We start from the raw sequence: 15,728 nt of genomic DNA, 5'->3' as shown, positions 1-15,728 counted from the left end.
TTGTAAGTCTCTGAATAGATTCCTTTCTAACTAGCACAGCAAATGTTTTCTTCAACACTGGGAGTAGTGAGTCGCCATCTCAAATACCCTCAGGGTTATGACATCACATTGTGCCACTTCCAGGTTTTTTTGTGATTATACAGGCAGCAACAACATGGCTGGCAATTTGACAAAAGGTGCCATGAAAAAATAAAAATAATGATAAATGTTGTTGTGCCTTAATAATGAAAGTTTTGTAAGAACTAGTGCATGTGCATTACCTGAAACCCAAGAATCATGACAGAATCAAGCTAATAATTTCTTCAATATGCACTCTGTACTGTGCACCTAATCAAGCCTGCCCTATATACAATATATGTAACAAAAGGAATATGAAATAGATGGCATTGCCTATTCTGATCCATTAGCAAGTCTGTCTGTGTATCAAATTCTCCTAAAATTCACAAAGAGTTGCAGTATTATAATGTATTAATCCGTCCTTCTGTTTAGCGAACCCAACTGTAGAAGTCCAGGAACACGCAGGGGCCTGGAACAGAGCTAGCCTAAGATAACACACCCAACTAGCACATTGCTGTCCCATCTACTGCATGTCCCATAGAACAGTGTTTTTGTGACCTCAAGTTCCTAGGTTCGTGACTGGCTCTGTACAGATGCATTTAAAGTTGTAGTGGGATTATATCAGGGATTGGCTCTAAACCCTTACTTACATTTTCTTATTCGGCAGACACCTTTATCCAAGGTGACTTACAACATTTATGATGCAATTGGTGACATTACTTTTGGTTTTCCAGTTGGAGCACAGGCAGGTCAAGTGACTTGCTTATAGTCACAGTGTCAGTGTTGGGATTTGAACTCACAACCTCAGGTTTGGATGTCCAGAGCCTTAGCCACTACTGCCTGAAGTGTTATCGTGCAAATATGTTATTAATGTTTATTGGGATGTTTATGCAAAGTGCCTTAGGAGAGGATGAGGATACAATACACTGGAAGCACAGACACATTAAGTTAACTGCTATAGGTCGCACAGTGAATCACAAAGATGATCTGAACAAGGAGCATTGAGGTTCGACATACTTTGCCTTACCACATTATTCTTCTATAAGGGTATAAGAGTAGGCCTAAGATTTCCACACTTACCTTTTCCAAGACATTTTTCTGAGATAGTTTACAGAGACTTGGTAACACTGAAACCCTTAGTGTGGAGGTTTGGTAACCTATTGCTGCTGACCATCCTCTCAACTCAACTTGGAGTGATTTCTGAGGACACATGAGGTTAGAGGGGGTGAAATTCATAGCTTTTACCTGTCCTCAGTAAAAGGAAAATGCTTTACATGGCTCAAAGAATGTACAAGTGGATAGAGCTGTGCAAGAAAGGTTGGAAAGGTGCGATGAAAACACGGCAATCAGGAGAAACGTTAGAAACTTCAATGACTAAGAGGTCTCTTCTTCTTGGAGGAAACTTTTTATATTCTAACATCAACCATTAATGAGAATCACAAAGATAATAATGACATAGGGAATCGTATTAGAAGTAGTAGAGGTCTAGAGGTCATCATTTTGCGGTTGATGATGGAATAAAAAAAGCAATACGTACATCACTTTGCAATGGTGACGAACTGGTTGACAGACAAGATTAGACAGGAGTCCCCATGGACTATGATGTTTGCTGATGACATTGTGATCTTTAATGACAGTAGGGAGCAGGTTGAGGAGACCCTGGAGAGGTGGAGATATGCTCTAGAGCAGGGATTTTCAACCTGTGGGGCATGGACACATGTCAACGGGGGTGCAAAAGTTGATCGAAAATTCAGTCTGAAATCTTATTTAGTATCTTTGAAAGTCACTAATTCATTATTTAGCCTCTAGGGGGCAATCTCACAACAATAAGCGTATCTGTTTTGCGATCACTGGTGACCATTTGTTTGAGCGTACAGCTTCTAGCAAAGGAAAAATCCGTAGTAGGCTAAAAAGTTCATGGTTAAAAATGAAACAGTGGCTGGACACAATAAGAAAAGTAGGAGACAGAAATACTACTAATGTAACTGACAGCAACAAAGATGCCAGGGTAGTGGCGACTGAATCCACCGCTAAAACCGATGATGATGAGCCATCAACATCACATGCAGAGCTAGCATCAGAACAGAGAAAGCAAGTGAAGGAACTATGATGAACAGAACATAAAATATGGGTTTACTTGTATCATAGTAAATGGCAAACAATGTCCACAGTGTGTTATACGTTCTGAGGTACTTGCAAATGATAGTCTGAAGCCTGATAAATTAACAAGACACTTCACCACGGCGCACGCAAACCTGAAAGGTAAACCCACTGACTTTTTTCACCGTAAAGTCTTAGGTTTGGCAAGCTAAAAACAAACTGTGTTGCAGCTTTATGTTAAAAGAGTTTAAATTAATTTTTGCCCTGTCGCACAACACTCAATACCCTACAATGACAAAGTGAAAACTGAATTGTGGGATTTTATTTTTGCATGATTAATAAAAATAAAAACTGAAATATCACATTGACGTAAGTATTCACACCCTTTGCTATGACACTTTTGGCTCAGGTGCATCCCATTACATTGATTATTATTGAAATCTTTTTACACCTTGTTTGGAGTCCACCTGTGGTCAGTTCAATTGGCTGGATATGACTAGGAAAGACAAGTGTGTCTATTTAAGATCCTACAGCTGATAATGTGCATCTAAGCAGGAACCAAGCCATGAGGTCAAAGGAGTTGTCTGTGGAGCCTAGAGACAGGTTAGTGTCAACACACAGACCTTTAGCACTGAAGGTTCTCAAGAGCACAGTTGCTTTCATAATTCTTAAATGAAAGAAATTTAGACCAACCATGACTCTTCTTAGAATGGCCACCAAACAATCATGGGAGAGGGGCCATAGTAACAGAGGTGACCAAGAGCCAGAGAACCTGTTTAGAGAAACTCCCAGGACAACCATTACTATGCATTCCACCAATCTGGCCAGATAGAAGTGTCTCTTCATTAAAAGGCACATATAATCCCACTTGGAGTTTGTAAAAAGGCTCTTTAAAAATCTCAGACTGTGAGAAACAACATTCTCTGGTCTGATGAAACCAAGATTAGCGTCATCTCTGGAGGAAACAAGGCACTGCTCATTGACTATATTTTCATGTCATTCAAGAATACTACTACAATGGTGGATCATGGTGATGGCAGCATCATGCTCTGGGATTGTTGTTAAGCAGCAGAAACTAGAAGATTAGACAGGGTTAAGGGAAAGCTGAATGGAGCAAAGTAGAGAGAAATTCTTAATGAAAACTACTCCAGACTGTTCTGGACCTCAGACTCAGGAGAAGGTGCACTTCCAACTAGATATCAACCATAAGCACAAAGTAAAGACAACACAGGAGTGGCTTAGGGATAACTCTGTAAATGTCCTTGGGTGGTCCAGGCAGAGCCCAGACTTCAACCCATTCAGACATATCTTGGGAGACGTGAAAATACTATAGTTGTCTTAATATGGTCTCCATCAAAGTTGACAGAGCTCGAGGGGATCTGCATAGAGGAATGAGAGAATATCCCCAAATCCAGGTGTGCAAAGCTTGCTGTGTAAGACCCAAGAAGATTGCAGACTGTAATCACTGCCAAAGGTGCTTTAACTTAGTGCTGAGTAATGGGTAAGAATAATTGTGTCAATGTGATATTTCGGTTTTTCACTTTTTAAGTAATTTGTAAAAATTCCTAAAATCCTATTTTCACTTTGTCATCCTGGAGTATTGAGTGTTGCTTGAAGAGAGAAAAATGAATTTAAATGAATGCTGCACAAGGCTGCAACATAGCAAAATGTGTAAAGAGTGAAGAAGCCTGAATACTTTCTTATTGATGTCAGCACCCAGCAGTTTTGTACCTATTGCCGCAAAATAACCACTTAAATATAAAATGCCCCCGTTACCTTTTATTATTATCAAATGGTTGAAACCAGATCACCTTGCATCTGATTTTTCTATTACTATCCCTATTGAACACACTTGAGAGGGAACCTTTATTGACAACTACAAATATCTCTACTTACTGTCTGCTTACAAAGTCAAAATCCTCATAGCATCTTGTTACAATTTACTGTAAACACGTACTGTTTGAATTGCTGCCTCTTGTAGAATGGCCATTTCACTGTCTCTTTGTTTTTAATTACAAACCCTGACCTCCAACAGAATAGACGTCTGCCTCAAGCATTCAGTGTGTACATCATTCCATGCTTTCCATCCGTTTTCAGAGCTGCTTATCCTGGTTAGGGTTGTGGGGTTAATTGAGTTCCATAAATCTGACATGTAAATGTAAATATGAGATGTTTTATTTGAACAATGTTTTGAAAGAGAAACATGCATCACTGGGGATTATTATTCCAAGACTGTCTCCTTGAATTAGAGGTATTTACTTGTACAGAAAATAAGATGCAATGATCTGAACAACTAAAAGAGAACCAAAATGAAGAAAATAAGCACCGTGGAAGACTGCATTATAACATTAAGGATCTGAGCCCACAGTGACAGAAAAACAAAAAGGTAGTCTTGTTTGGATACATTAGCAAGAAGATGAAATAGTGGACTTTTCTGGATGTCTAGATTCCTTACCTCACAAACCATCCATCATCCAACCCGCTATATCCTAACTACATGGTCACAGGGGTCTGCTGGAGCCAGTCCCAGCCAGCACAAGGCAGGAAACAAGCCCTGTGCAGGGTGCCCACACTAGAAACAATTTAGGATTGCCAACGCACCTGACCTGCATGTCTTTGGACTGTGGGAGGAAACCGGAGTACCTGAAGGAAACCCACGCAGACACGGGGAGAACATGCAAACTCCACGCAGGGAGGACCCGGGAAGTGAACTCGGATCTCCTAACTGCGAGGCAGCAGTGCTACCCAATGCACCACGTGCTGCCCTACCTCACAAACTCGTATGTAATATGAGCCGATTTGTCTCCATCCAGCACTTGTACCCTGTTGGGTGTATTTAGCATTACTGTGTAACATGGGCCATGAATTAAGTCCATTAACAGCTATGAAGAAATCATGCTGTCCTCCCAGGACCCAAGTCTGAGATGCCCACAGTTATCCCATCATCTACTTCAGGGATCTCAAACTCCAGTCCTGGAGGGCCGCAGTGATGGCAGGTTTTCATTCTAACCCTTTTCTTAATTAGTGAACTGTTTATTCTGCTAATTAACTTCTTGAACTTGAAGTAATTTTAATTGACTTGTTTTTTAAGATTTGTTCCCCTGAATTTCCTCTTTTCTTTCCTTAAATGACACCCAAACAGAAATGAAACGTGAAGTGAGTGAGCCAACAGAAGACCAGCTAAGTCAGGGCCTCAAACTCCAACCAATTTCACCCCCACCAGTTGTTTAATTAGGCGTCGAGTCTTGTTGTTGATTAAACCCGTGCTTTAATTCCATGGCTTGTTGCTGCTCTCATTGCAATAGCAGACATTTTCAAAATTGTTCATTTTTTTCAAAATTTTTTTTTCAAATCAACATTCCTGAGACCTCCGCCCTTTTTGTTTTCAGATATTGTATGTTGGTCACAGTTTGCTAATCATGTTTTGGTTCATTTTGTATCTCATTATTGTTTGGCTGCTAATTATGTAAAAAGAAACAATGAGTTTGAGTCTTCAAGAGCAAATTAATTAAAATGAATTCAAAAGACATTTATTAGCAACAAAATCAGGTCACTAATTAAGAAAAGGGCTAGAATGAACACCTACAGCCTGTGCGGGTCTCCATGGCTGGAGTTTGACATCCCTGATCTACTTCTTTCTGTGAGACAGTTAATGGACTCCAATGGAATTACTTTTACCTCTGTCTCTGTTTTTTATTTCCTCTCACTTGTTCTGTTTAAAATTAACTTTATTGGGTTATAAAGTCTGTCATATACACCTTCTGCATTATTGAGAAATGCAATGTATTATATTGATACACACAAAAGATGCCTTGGAATGGGCACGTCGAGAAAGACACTCTTAAGGGAACGTGTCATGAGCGGCGTCATAGGTATTGTAGAAGGCCGTTACGTTCTGCTGAATTCATTTCAAATAGATCATGCTTATGCATTTACACTTAAAAACTTAATGAATAGTCCACAATTTATCATGGACCTAACTGGCCAGCTACTTTGATTATATTTTTAACATAATATATTATCGGAAACCTTTTAATATGATTCGGTCTTAATGTTGCATTTGAATTCTTTCTCTTGGCATAAAATTTCTATTAGAAAAAAGAGATAACAATATAAGCTCAGAAGCCGACAATTTTATGATATTGCTCAATATGTTGCATAACATGAACAGAAGATACTTATTATACTGTTGATATTTTTTGATTTCTTATATCTCAGTAAAAGAACTTAAATAAATCTGTCCAAATGTCGTTGCCTGAATCTACTCTAGATATGACGGCAAGCAGCACTAATATGATAAGGCAACTCATTGACAACACTGGGTATCTATTATTTTTCTGAGTGGTGATTAAAAAAAGAACAGAAAGACAGATTGTTTATGCTCAAGAGACTAAACTGTTAACTGCTCGATGGCAAAAGCAGGGTAATTCACTCATGTAATGATAAATTATCTTTTCCAATAGGAACAGAAACCAAATCAGGCTGATGGATTGGATTTTCAAGGTCAAGAAAGCATCATTGTTCATTGACAACATCAGATACTGTAAATTTGCGTAATTACTGTAAGGCGGTGGCCAAAGTCGTTCCTTGAGGGCCGCAGTGGCTGCAGGTTTTTGTTCCCACCCAATGCCTAATAAGAAGCACTTATTGCTCAAGTAACACTTCTGCTTATTTTTGTTGTCTTGCTCATTAAGATTTTGAACCCTTATTGCTTATTTTAGTCTTAAACAGCTGTATTCTTGGTTTTTAACTGCTCCTTGCAAATGACAAAGGAAAGCAGCACTTCTCCATTTAGCTTGTTACCATTTACACCCGTGTGTATTTATCATGCACTAATTGGTTTAATTAAATACTTGGAAGGAAAGGGAAGAGAAAAAAGTGAAGGACTGAGAATTAGTCCTCCATTTTAGACTTCAAATCATTTGGATGATATCCTTAGAAAGGAAAAAAAAATCTAGGACATGAGAATGGCTTGACATGGCAGAGTTAAAGCACTAACAGGCCAGGAAATGTAATTATTGGCAAGGATTGTTTTCTAATTAAGCAACTGGGCTGGATCAAAAACCTGCAGCCACTGCGGCCCTCCAGGACTGATGTTGCCCACCCCTGCTGTAAGGTAAAAACTTTTTATATGAATTTGTAAGGTGCTTCAGGTGCCTGCCTGTTTGATTAAGACATTATGTAACATTTGTACCCGGCACAAGTAACCAAGAAAATGATGAGATAATAAGTTAATACTTCTTATTTTTTGGTTCTCTGCGATAAATTATTTATAAGAAGTCCTCTCTGCCCTCCATTAAAGACATTTATATTACAGTAAGTGTTGCATTCACAAAAGCCTACAGCATTGTGAAGGACCCACTTCCACTTCTCCTGATGGTCTCTTGTCTCACTTCCATTTGGCAGAAGGTTCTGTAGCATCTGAGTCGGTCCTGCCAGGTTCTGCAACAGCTTCTGCCCCTTGGTTTTCCGGACTCTGAACCCTGTGCTGCCCACCTCCCCTCAGATCTGCTCCTAGTAGTATATTTGCAGTATATGCAGTACATTTGTTAAATGTGTTACTACAGTTTTGTGTGTTACTATTTATTTATCTATTATAGTATAATATACATGTAGTATAGTATAGTATAGTTTTTTCTTTGTGTTGCACTGGTGCTGTGTTTACTGACTATGTATGTTGCACTGACATCCTGAGGAACGTTATTCCATGCCGCTATATGTACTTAACCTGGGTTGGCTTGAACTGCATATTTTAATCTAATTAACTATTTTGAGATCTTTAGATAATTTCAAAACATAGGTGTGTTTTAAGGATATGTCATGCATCTTCATTGATTGGTGTGTTATGTAAATGAAATTATTGTTTTTTAAGGCCATTGCTTTGTCATTTTAGTTAGTGAGCTACGGTGAACTGATGGAGTGCACTTGGCTGATTCCTTTAAGCTTATCCTAATAAATGACATCCATCTCGGATCTCATTACAAATTGTGACTCACAACTATTTGTTATTTACAGAGTATTTTCCCTAACATCACTGGTGTATAAAAAGAGGAGGTAATTACTATTATAGTTGTTGTCCTTCATGCTCCTTTTCTATTCTGTGTTTTTTCTCCATCTATCTCACAGTGCCAAGTTCTTCTAGCTTCTGTAATACTTAGCCATATGCTGTCTCATCATTTGAAACTCTGTTATCAGCCCACACTGTAATGAGTGCTTATTTTTAACAAAGATTTAAATATTAAGGGTTTAAAGGGTTTAAAAAATATACCATCTGCAGTCTAGCGTCATGCATAAAAACCAAGGCTAGAAGTCGATCAGTGACTTCACTGTCATGAGTGTATTAAGGAACTTAAGGATTATAAATATTATTGCTGTTCACTTACAGTATATGTATTGTTTTAATGTGTTTGTTTTTACTGCTGCATTCATAATATTTCAGTGATTATTGTTTGTTGAGTTTCTTATAGACACAAATGGCAATTAGACAGGCACATTGCACAGTGAGTGACATCAAGTGGGGGGTGCCATTCAAGTCAAGGGAAGTTGGGGAGCATGCACTGGTACAGCGTGTTGCCTCACCCGCTACACGACAAAACAATTTGGGATTCTGGTTGGCAACCCCCAAGCCAGACACACGGTCCAGTCCCACCCTCTGGAAATGACCTTCTATCTGCTGCAGCCAAGTGTTATGTGGGCAACCCCTTGGCCTGGTCCACTGTGGCTGGTCCAGCCACCAAGGTCCTCAATTAGGAGGATCCTGCAAGCCAGGTGAACCTCGGGGAATCACGCCACATGGCCGTAGTGCCATAACTGACACTCTTTCATAATGCAGGTAATGCGCCTCATTCGGGACTCCATGAGCAACCACTAATTTGACTCAAAGTCAAACCAGCAGTACCCAAGGATTTTCCGGAGACATACAGTACCAAAGGAGTCCAGTCTTCGTCTCAGGTCACTGGATAAGCGTCTATGTCTTGCAACCATGTGGCATATATGATTTATAAAGCACTAAAAATATATTTCTCTGCAAATAATTTTTCATTCTGGTTTAGAAGGTGGTTTTTGAAACATACAGAATTAGAATTTATGATTTCCACATGTCTAAGATAAATAATAAAGATGTATTTATTTTTTATTATTTAAAGTTATTATCACAACACACTTTTATTTGTGTCGGGCCACTGCCATTTTGGTGTGCCTTCATCTGGAAGTGATGGTCTGTTGTTACAGAAACCATGACTCCTCATAGACCAAGGTCTCAGTACTAGTGACATCCAAGATTGTGGATAGTGTCTAATAAGAATCTCATCTGCTAAAGTTCTTGTTTTTGAATGATCAGGTATTAACTTTCTTGCTTCATTTTTTGACATTAACTCTTTTAAGTGATTTTTTTCTTGTCGCGAGTGTTTTTGACTTTCCCTTTGATTAGATTTCTTTCCTGGTCCATTCTAAAGTAAATCTGCTGTAATGGCTTGCCTTTAAATATTTACTGTATTACAACCGACTTATTCAAGATGACAGCATCCAGCAGTTACTATTTTAAATTTTGGGATATAATCAAAGCAAAACAAAGTTGTCATGTGGTATCTAGGGAACTGATTAGAAGATTAGGGCTGATTTTGATTTTGCCTTCTGTTATTGGCTAATATACTGTACTGTATATACTCGCATATAAGTCAGGTCTTGAAACCCAAAAAATCGATCATAAAATCAGACGCCGACTTATACGTCTATTCAAAAATGCAACACTTAATTTTTTTTTTTACATCTTCTTGCTTCCTCCAAACTCGTACCAGTTTCTCAGACACATCAAATTTTGTGGCAGCAGCGCAGTTGACAATTTATTTCGCCACTTGAATGACTTTTAATTTAAAACCAGCTTCATATTTTCTTCTGATCAAATACTCCATTGTAGATAAGGGATGCTGTTACGATAAAGGTGTATGAGGGTGTGAGATATAAAAAACACAAAACAGTGCAAACATCACTTCGGAATAGTTTGAGTATTACTGTGTGGTAATGTAGGCACAATACATAGGAAAAAAGGCAGTGTGCTCCGTGGTTACTCTCTCAGGTTGGCCTTAGCATATCATAATTTCTTGCACCAATAGCGTGATTTTTCCGCAATCAACTTATTTGACCGACATTATAAAATACATGAAATTATACAGTAAAATCAAATCCCGACTTATCCATAGGAGAACTTAAACACGAGTATATATGGTACGTTTTTTTTGTGCTGACTTCTGCCTTGATGCTATTGCAGCACATGTATACCTCATACTGTGTCATTTACAGAACTAAATGTAGTTTGTTGTCACTGTGTACAGAGAATCTTTGAGCTTGACTCAATGGTTAGGCCTCATGAATACATCTTTGTGGATGAAACTGGATTCAATCTAGCAAAAAGGAGAAGAAGAGGCTGCAATGTCATAGGTCAACGTGCCATTATTGAACTGCCTGGCCAGCGTGGTGGAAATGTAACCATCTGTGCTGCCATCAGCAGCTATGGGGTTCTCCGCAGTCATGTTAATGTTGGGCCATACAACACATCATTTGAAACTCTGTTATCAGCCCACACTGTAATGAGTGCTTATTTTTAACAAAGATTTAAATATTAAGGGTTTAAAGGGTTTAAAAAATATACCATCTGCAGTCTAGCGTCATGCAAAAAGACCAAGGCTAGAAGTCGATCAGTGACTTCACTGTCATGAGTGTATTAAGGAACTTAAGGATTATAAATATTATTGCTGTTCACTTACAGTATATGTATTGTTTTACTGTAATTGTTTTTACTGCTGCATTCATAATATTGCAGTGATTATTGTTTGTTGAGTTTCTTATAGACACAAATGGCAATTAGACAGGCACATTGCACAGTGAGTGACATCAAGTGGGGGGTGCCATTCAAGTCAAGGGAAGTTGGGGAGCATGCACTGGTACAGCGTGTTGCCTCACCCGCTACACGACAAAACAATTTGGGATCCTGGTTGGCAACCCCCAAGCCAGACACACGGTCCAGTCCCTGTGGTGTTATGGGTCCACAGCTCGTTGAGAAAAGGCCATTCATTTTAAATAAATAATCACCGCACCCGAGGCGGGTTCGTGAGGGGGGGGCGATGTTGTAGCGAGCTGCGGGGCAGTCGTCGATGTGGGCGTTTCTCACCGTGTGCACAGGTGAGGAACTGCCCACATTCGTGATTGCTCCCGTGGCTAATGCTACAGCTGTGATGGCCCCTCACATTTTAAAAAGAAGCACGAGTCGGTGTGGAGGGGTGAAAGAAACGTTCGGTGTAAAAACGATCGGAGAGAAAAAGGAAAGGAAAGAGAGGACGGAGGTTACAGGGAGTGAGTGTGGAAGCATGCAGTGTAGGAGAGACAGACACGTGGAGCGTGCGTGTGGTGAGCGCGCGATCGAGCGCTCATGGGCAGCTGCAAGGAAGCTGGGTGTTAGGCCGACACCCAGGCGCTTGAGTTGAGGTTGGTCCCGCTGAGCGACCATGTAGCGGGAGTGATCAGGTGAAAGCGACGGGCCGCAGAGAAGCCGCGGAAAGGCAGCGGAAGTCGGGAGGCTTGGTGGTGGAGTCCCCAATGTGTGCGTCCTGGTCATTGGTGGACATCAAGTCTCGAGGCTGGGATGAGTGTCATACCGGAGCCAGGGTTCGGGAGGTCTCCAGTCTCATGCGTGTGTTTCAGGAGGGCAGCTGCAGAGAGCGTCTTGCCTGCTGCTTGGCCCAAACGGGATAAGCAGGTGAGACGCTAATAAACGATGCACTGGATTTGTTGTTTTAAAGAACTGCTTCCTAGAGAAGATTTTAACCTCTGGTTTTAAAGGATTGTTTTTTCTTAATATTTTAACCTCCACGTTTTTCATTTTATGGATTATTTATTTAATGAACTGTGAAGACCTGCACTATTTATGGAACACTGTTTTTGTTGGTTTTTAATAAAAGCACTGTTACACTTTCTACCTTCCCCTTGCTCAGTAATTTGCCTCCATTGACTAGCTCACTCGGCAACATTATCGACGGTGTTGGGTTCAAGGGTTCCCAAAAATCAAAGGGAGTGTGGAGCCAGAACCCACATCGTCACAGTCCCACCCTCTGGAAATGACCTTCTATCTGCTGCAGCCAAGTGTTATGTGGGCAACCCCTTGGCCTGGTCCACTGTGGCTGGTCCAGCCACTTGGGTCCTCAATTAGGAGGATCCTGCAAGCCATGTGAACCTCGGGGAATCATGCCACATGGCTGTAGTGCCATAACTGACACTCTTTCATAATGCAGGTAATGCGCCTCATTCGGGACTCCATGAGCAACCACTAATTTGACTCAAAGTCAAACCAGCAGTACCCAAGGATTTTCCGGAGAGATACAGTACCAACACCGAACATCTAGTAACATTACTGGATGGTCTACGGGATGCTTTGTTTGAGCAGAGAGATCACGAGCAGGCAGAGCATCCCATGTATGTTATCATTTGTAACAATGTGAGCTTTCACTGTGGTCCAAGAATACGCGATTGGTTTCACAATGAGCAGCATTTTATGAATGTGTTTCTTCCACCATACTCTCCCTTTTTGAACCCTATTGAGGAGTTTTTTGTCGGCATGGAGATGGAAAGTATATGACTGAAACCCTTACACAAAGGAAAATCTACTTCAAGCAATGAATGGAGCATGTGGTGAGATAGGAGTTGAATCTTGCCAGGGCTGGATTTGGCATGCTAAAGGATTCTTTCCTTGTTGCCTTGCAAGGGAGGCCATAGCATGTGATGTGGATGAAGTCCTGTGGCCTGACCCAGCACAGACGCGTGATGCTGAGGCAGAATAAATGATCTGAATATGCTGTAAAAATATATATAATTTTTTTATATATATATATAACTTTTTTGCTGCAGTTCTTTTTTTGTTAAAGTTTTTCACAATTGCTAACACACTAAAATGACATGCATAGCACAATTATTCAAACTGACACACAGAGAGCAAAACCTCTTCTCAAGTCTCTAAAACTCTAAACACATTTCCTGCTTTACACACATTTTGCAATTCAAAATGGCACTTTCTAAATGCACTGAACACGGTTCTCTGCATAAGACACAACAATCTGACATAAAGTCACATGTTTGCCATTACAACACACTGCCATTCAAAAGGACAGAACCTGAGCTAATTGGCCAATATATGCACCACCTGACCAAGCACCTCAATGGTTAATTGTTACCACTTCAATCAGGAAGTAAGCACTATAAAAAGACCACAGGTGAGCACCTTTTTTTCAAGAACAATGGAAGACATTGCAGAGAGAGGAAGAGGAAGAGGGAGGGTGAGGATGAGAGGGGGAGGAAGAGTGAGAGGTAGGGGTAGAGCTGGTATAGGAGGTCATGGGCAAAGAAGACAGCAACTGTCAAATGAAATCAGAGCAACCTTAGTTGATCATGTCATCAACCATGGGCTGACAATGCAAGAGGCTGGACGTAGAGTGCAGCCCAACTTGAGCCGTTTTACTGTCGCCTCTGTCATCCGGACATTTAGACTGGAGCACAGCTATGCAACCAAAATGTCTTTCACACTGTGTAGTACACCCCATGTCATAGTGTATCAGTTGGGTGACACCTGTGTACTTCATGAATGGCTAATGTCATACACTAACTGTACAAGTTTCCTGTCCAATTTACTCTACTGTGGGGGAATCTTTAGGCTGCATTGTCCAAGCAATATATTTTTGTTTTTTGTTTTTATAAAGGACTGAGAGACGCAACCATGATGGAGGAAGGGGCGAAATGTTCACAGGGGTACAGGATGCTGCCATTGTAAACTTGGTCTTGGAGAATAATGAAATCAGATTAAGAGAAATTCAAAGCAACATCATCCAAGACAACACCATATTCATCAACATTCAACGAGTCAGTCTGTCCACATTGGTTCGCATTCTCAAGCGAAACCAAATCAGCCTGAAACAATTGTATAAGGTGCCTTTTGAGAGAAACTCTCAAAGAAACAAAGAGCTCAGACGAGTATATGTGGATGTAAGTACAATATTGACTGCAGCACATTACATGCAACATTGTTTCCCAGTGTACTGGATAACACCATATTGACTGATTTTAGTTCATTGTTTTCAGAGAGTACTGGAAATGGATGCTCATGCAATCTGACATGAGTTCATCTTCATAGATGAGGCTGGTTTCAACCTAGCAAAGACCAGAAGAAGGGGAAGAAACGTCATTGGCCACAGAGCCATTATAGATGTTCCTGGCCAACGTGGTGGGAACATCATAATGTGCGCTGCCATCTCCAATATGCATGGTGTCCTCCACCGTCATGCCAACATTTCTGGACAGACTCCATAACATTCTCATTCCACCAGAGCGTATGAATGATGCAGACCATGCAAGAACCAGGTATGTTGTAGTATGGGACAACGAGAGCTTTCATCATGCAGCCCCAGTCCAAAATTGGTTTGCTGACCACCCACTGTTTCTCATGCAATACCTCCCACCATTCTCACCATTTCTGAACCCCATAGAAGAGTTCTTTTCAGCATGGCAGTGGAAGGTACACGACCGGCAGCCCTATGTGCGCATGCCTCTTGTGCAGGCTATGGAAGAGGCATATGATGAAATTGATGTGGGTGCGATTCAGGGATGGATAAGGCACTCAAGGCGCTTCTTCCCTCGATGTCTGGCAAGGGAAGATATTGCCTGTGATGTGGACGAGGCATTGTGGCCAGACCCAGCTGAGAGGAAAGATGCTGCCTAATTATTTTTCTTGCCTCTTTTTTTCTATATATTTCTTCTGCACATTTTCTTTTTCAGTTTACTGTTTTTTCTGAGCATATTTTTGTTTGCTCCAATGTAAATATATCTGCTGTGCATATGTTGCACTGACTTGTTTGGTGAAAAAAAAATTAAATGCATGTGTGTGTATCTGCAAATATTTCTGTGCATGTGAACACTCTAATTTTCTACAATTTGGACTATTTTAGTATTGTGGCAGAGCATACTAAAGATGAGAGTGCTTTTCATTTTGCCCAACAGTGTGTAGTTGGTTAGACAAAAATCTGGTGATATGACTGACATGTGTGCCATTTAGTGCAGTAGTTTGATTAGGATCATTCTATATGTAGTTTTGGTTGCAGTGTTTCATTTTGCAGGATATGTGAGGTGTTTTGTGAATTGTGCTAAATGATTTGCAACAATGAGCCTTGTTGTCAAAATTGTGCTTTAGCAATTGTAAAAAACTGTAAAATGTGAGTACAAGAATAAATGAATGAATAAATAAATATTTTCCTGCTATCCCACAGTGTTTTGTATTTATTTATTTAGTGTGTAATCTTTGCTAAGTTGTGTTTGCACATTGGCTGGTTTTGTGTGGTTTGTGACAGTAGTGCTTGATTTTGAGTAAAGTTAAAATAGTTTTGGGTCAAATGCTTTGTTTTGCAAGACAAGTCGAAGGTTTTGTGAGTGTAGCTTGAATTTTAGAGTTTGTGTTTAGTGTTTTGAGACAAAGAGATGAGATTTTAGGAAATGTGTTTTAGCAATTCAGAAAAACTGTAATGTTAAAAGTAGAAGGA

The sequence above is a fragment of the Polypterus senegalus genome, chromosome 9 (assembly GCF_016835505.1).
Source record: "Polypterus senegalus isolate Bchr_013 chromosome 9, ASM1683550v1, whole genome shotgun sequence".
NCBI classification, from domain to species: Eukaryota; Metazoa; Chordata; class Cladistia; order Polypteriformes; family Polypteridae; genus Polypterus; species Polypterus senegalus.
Note: the sequence above shows the minus strand (reverse complement) of the source record.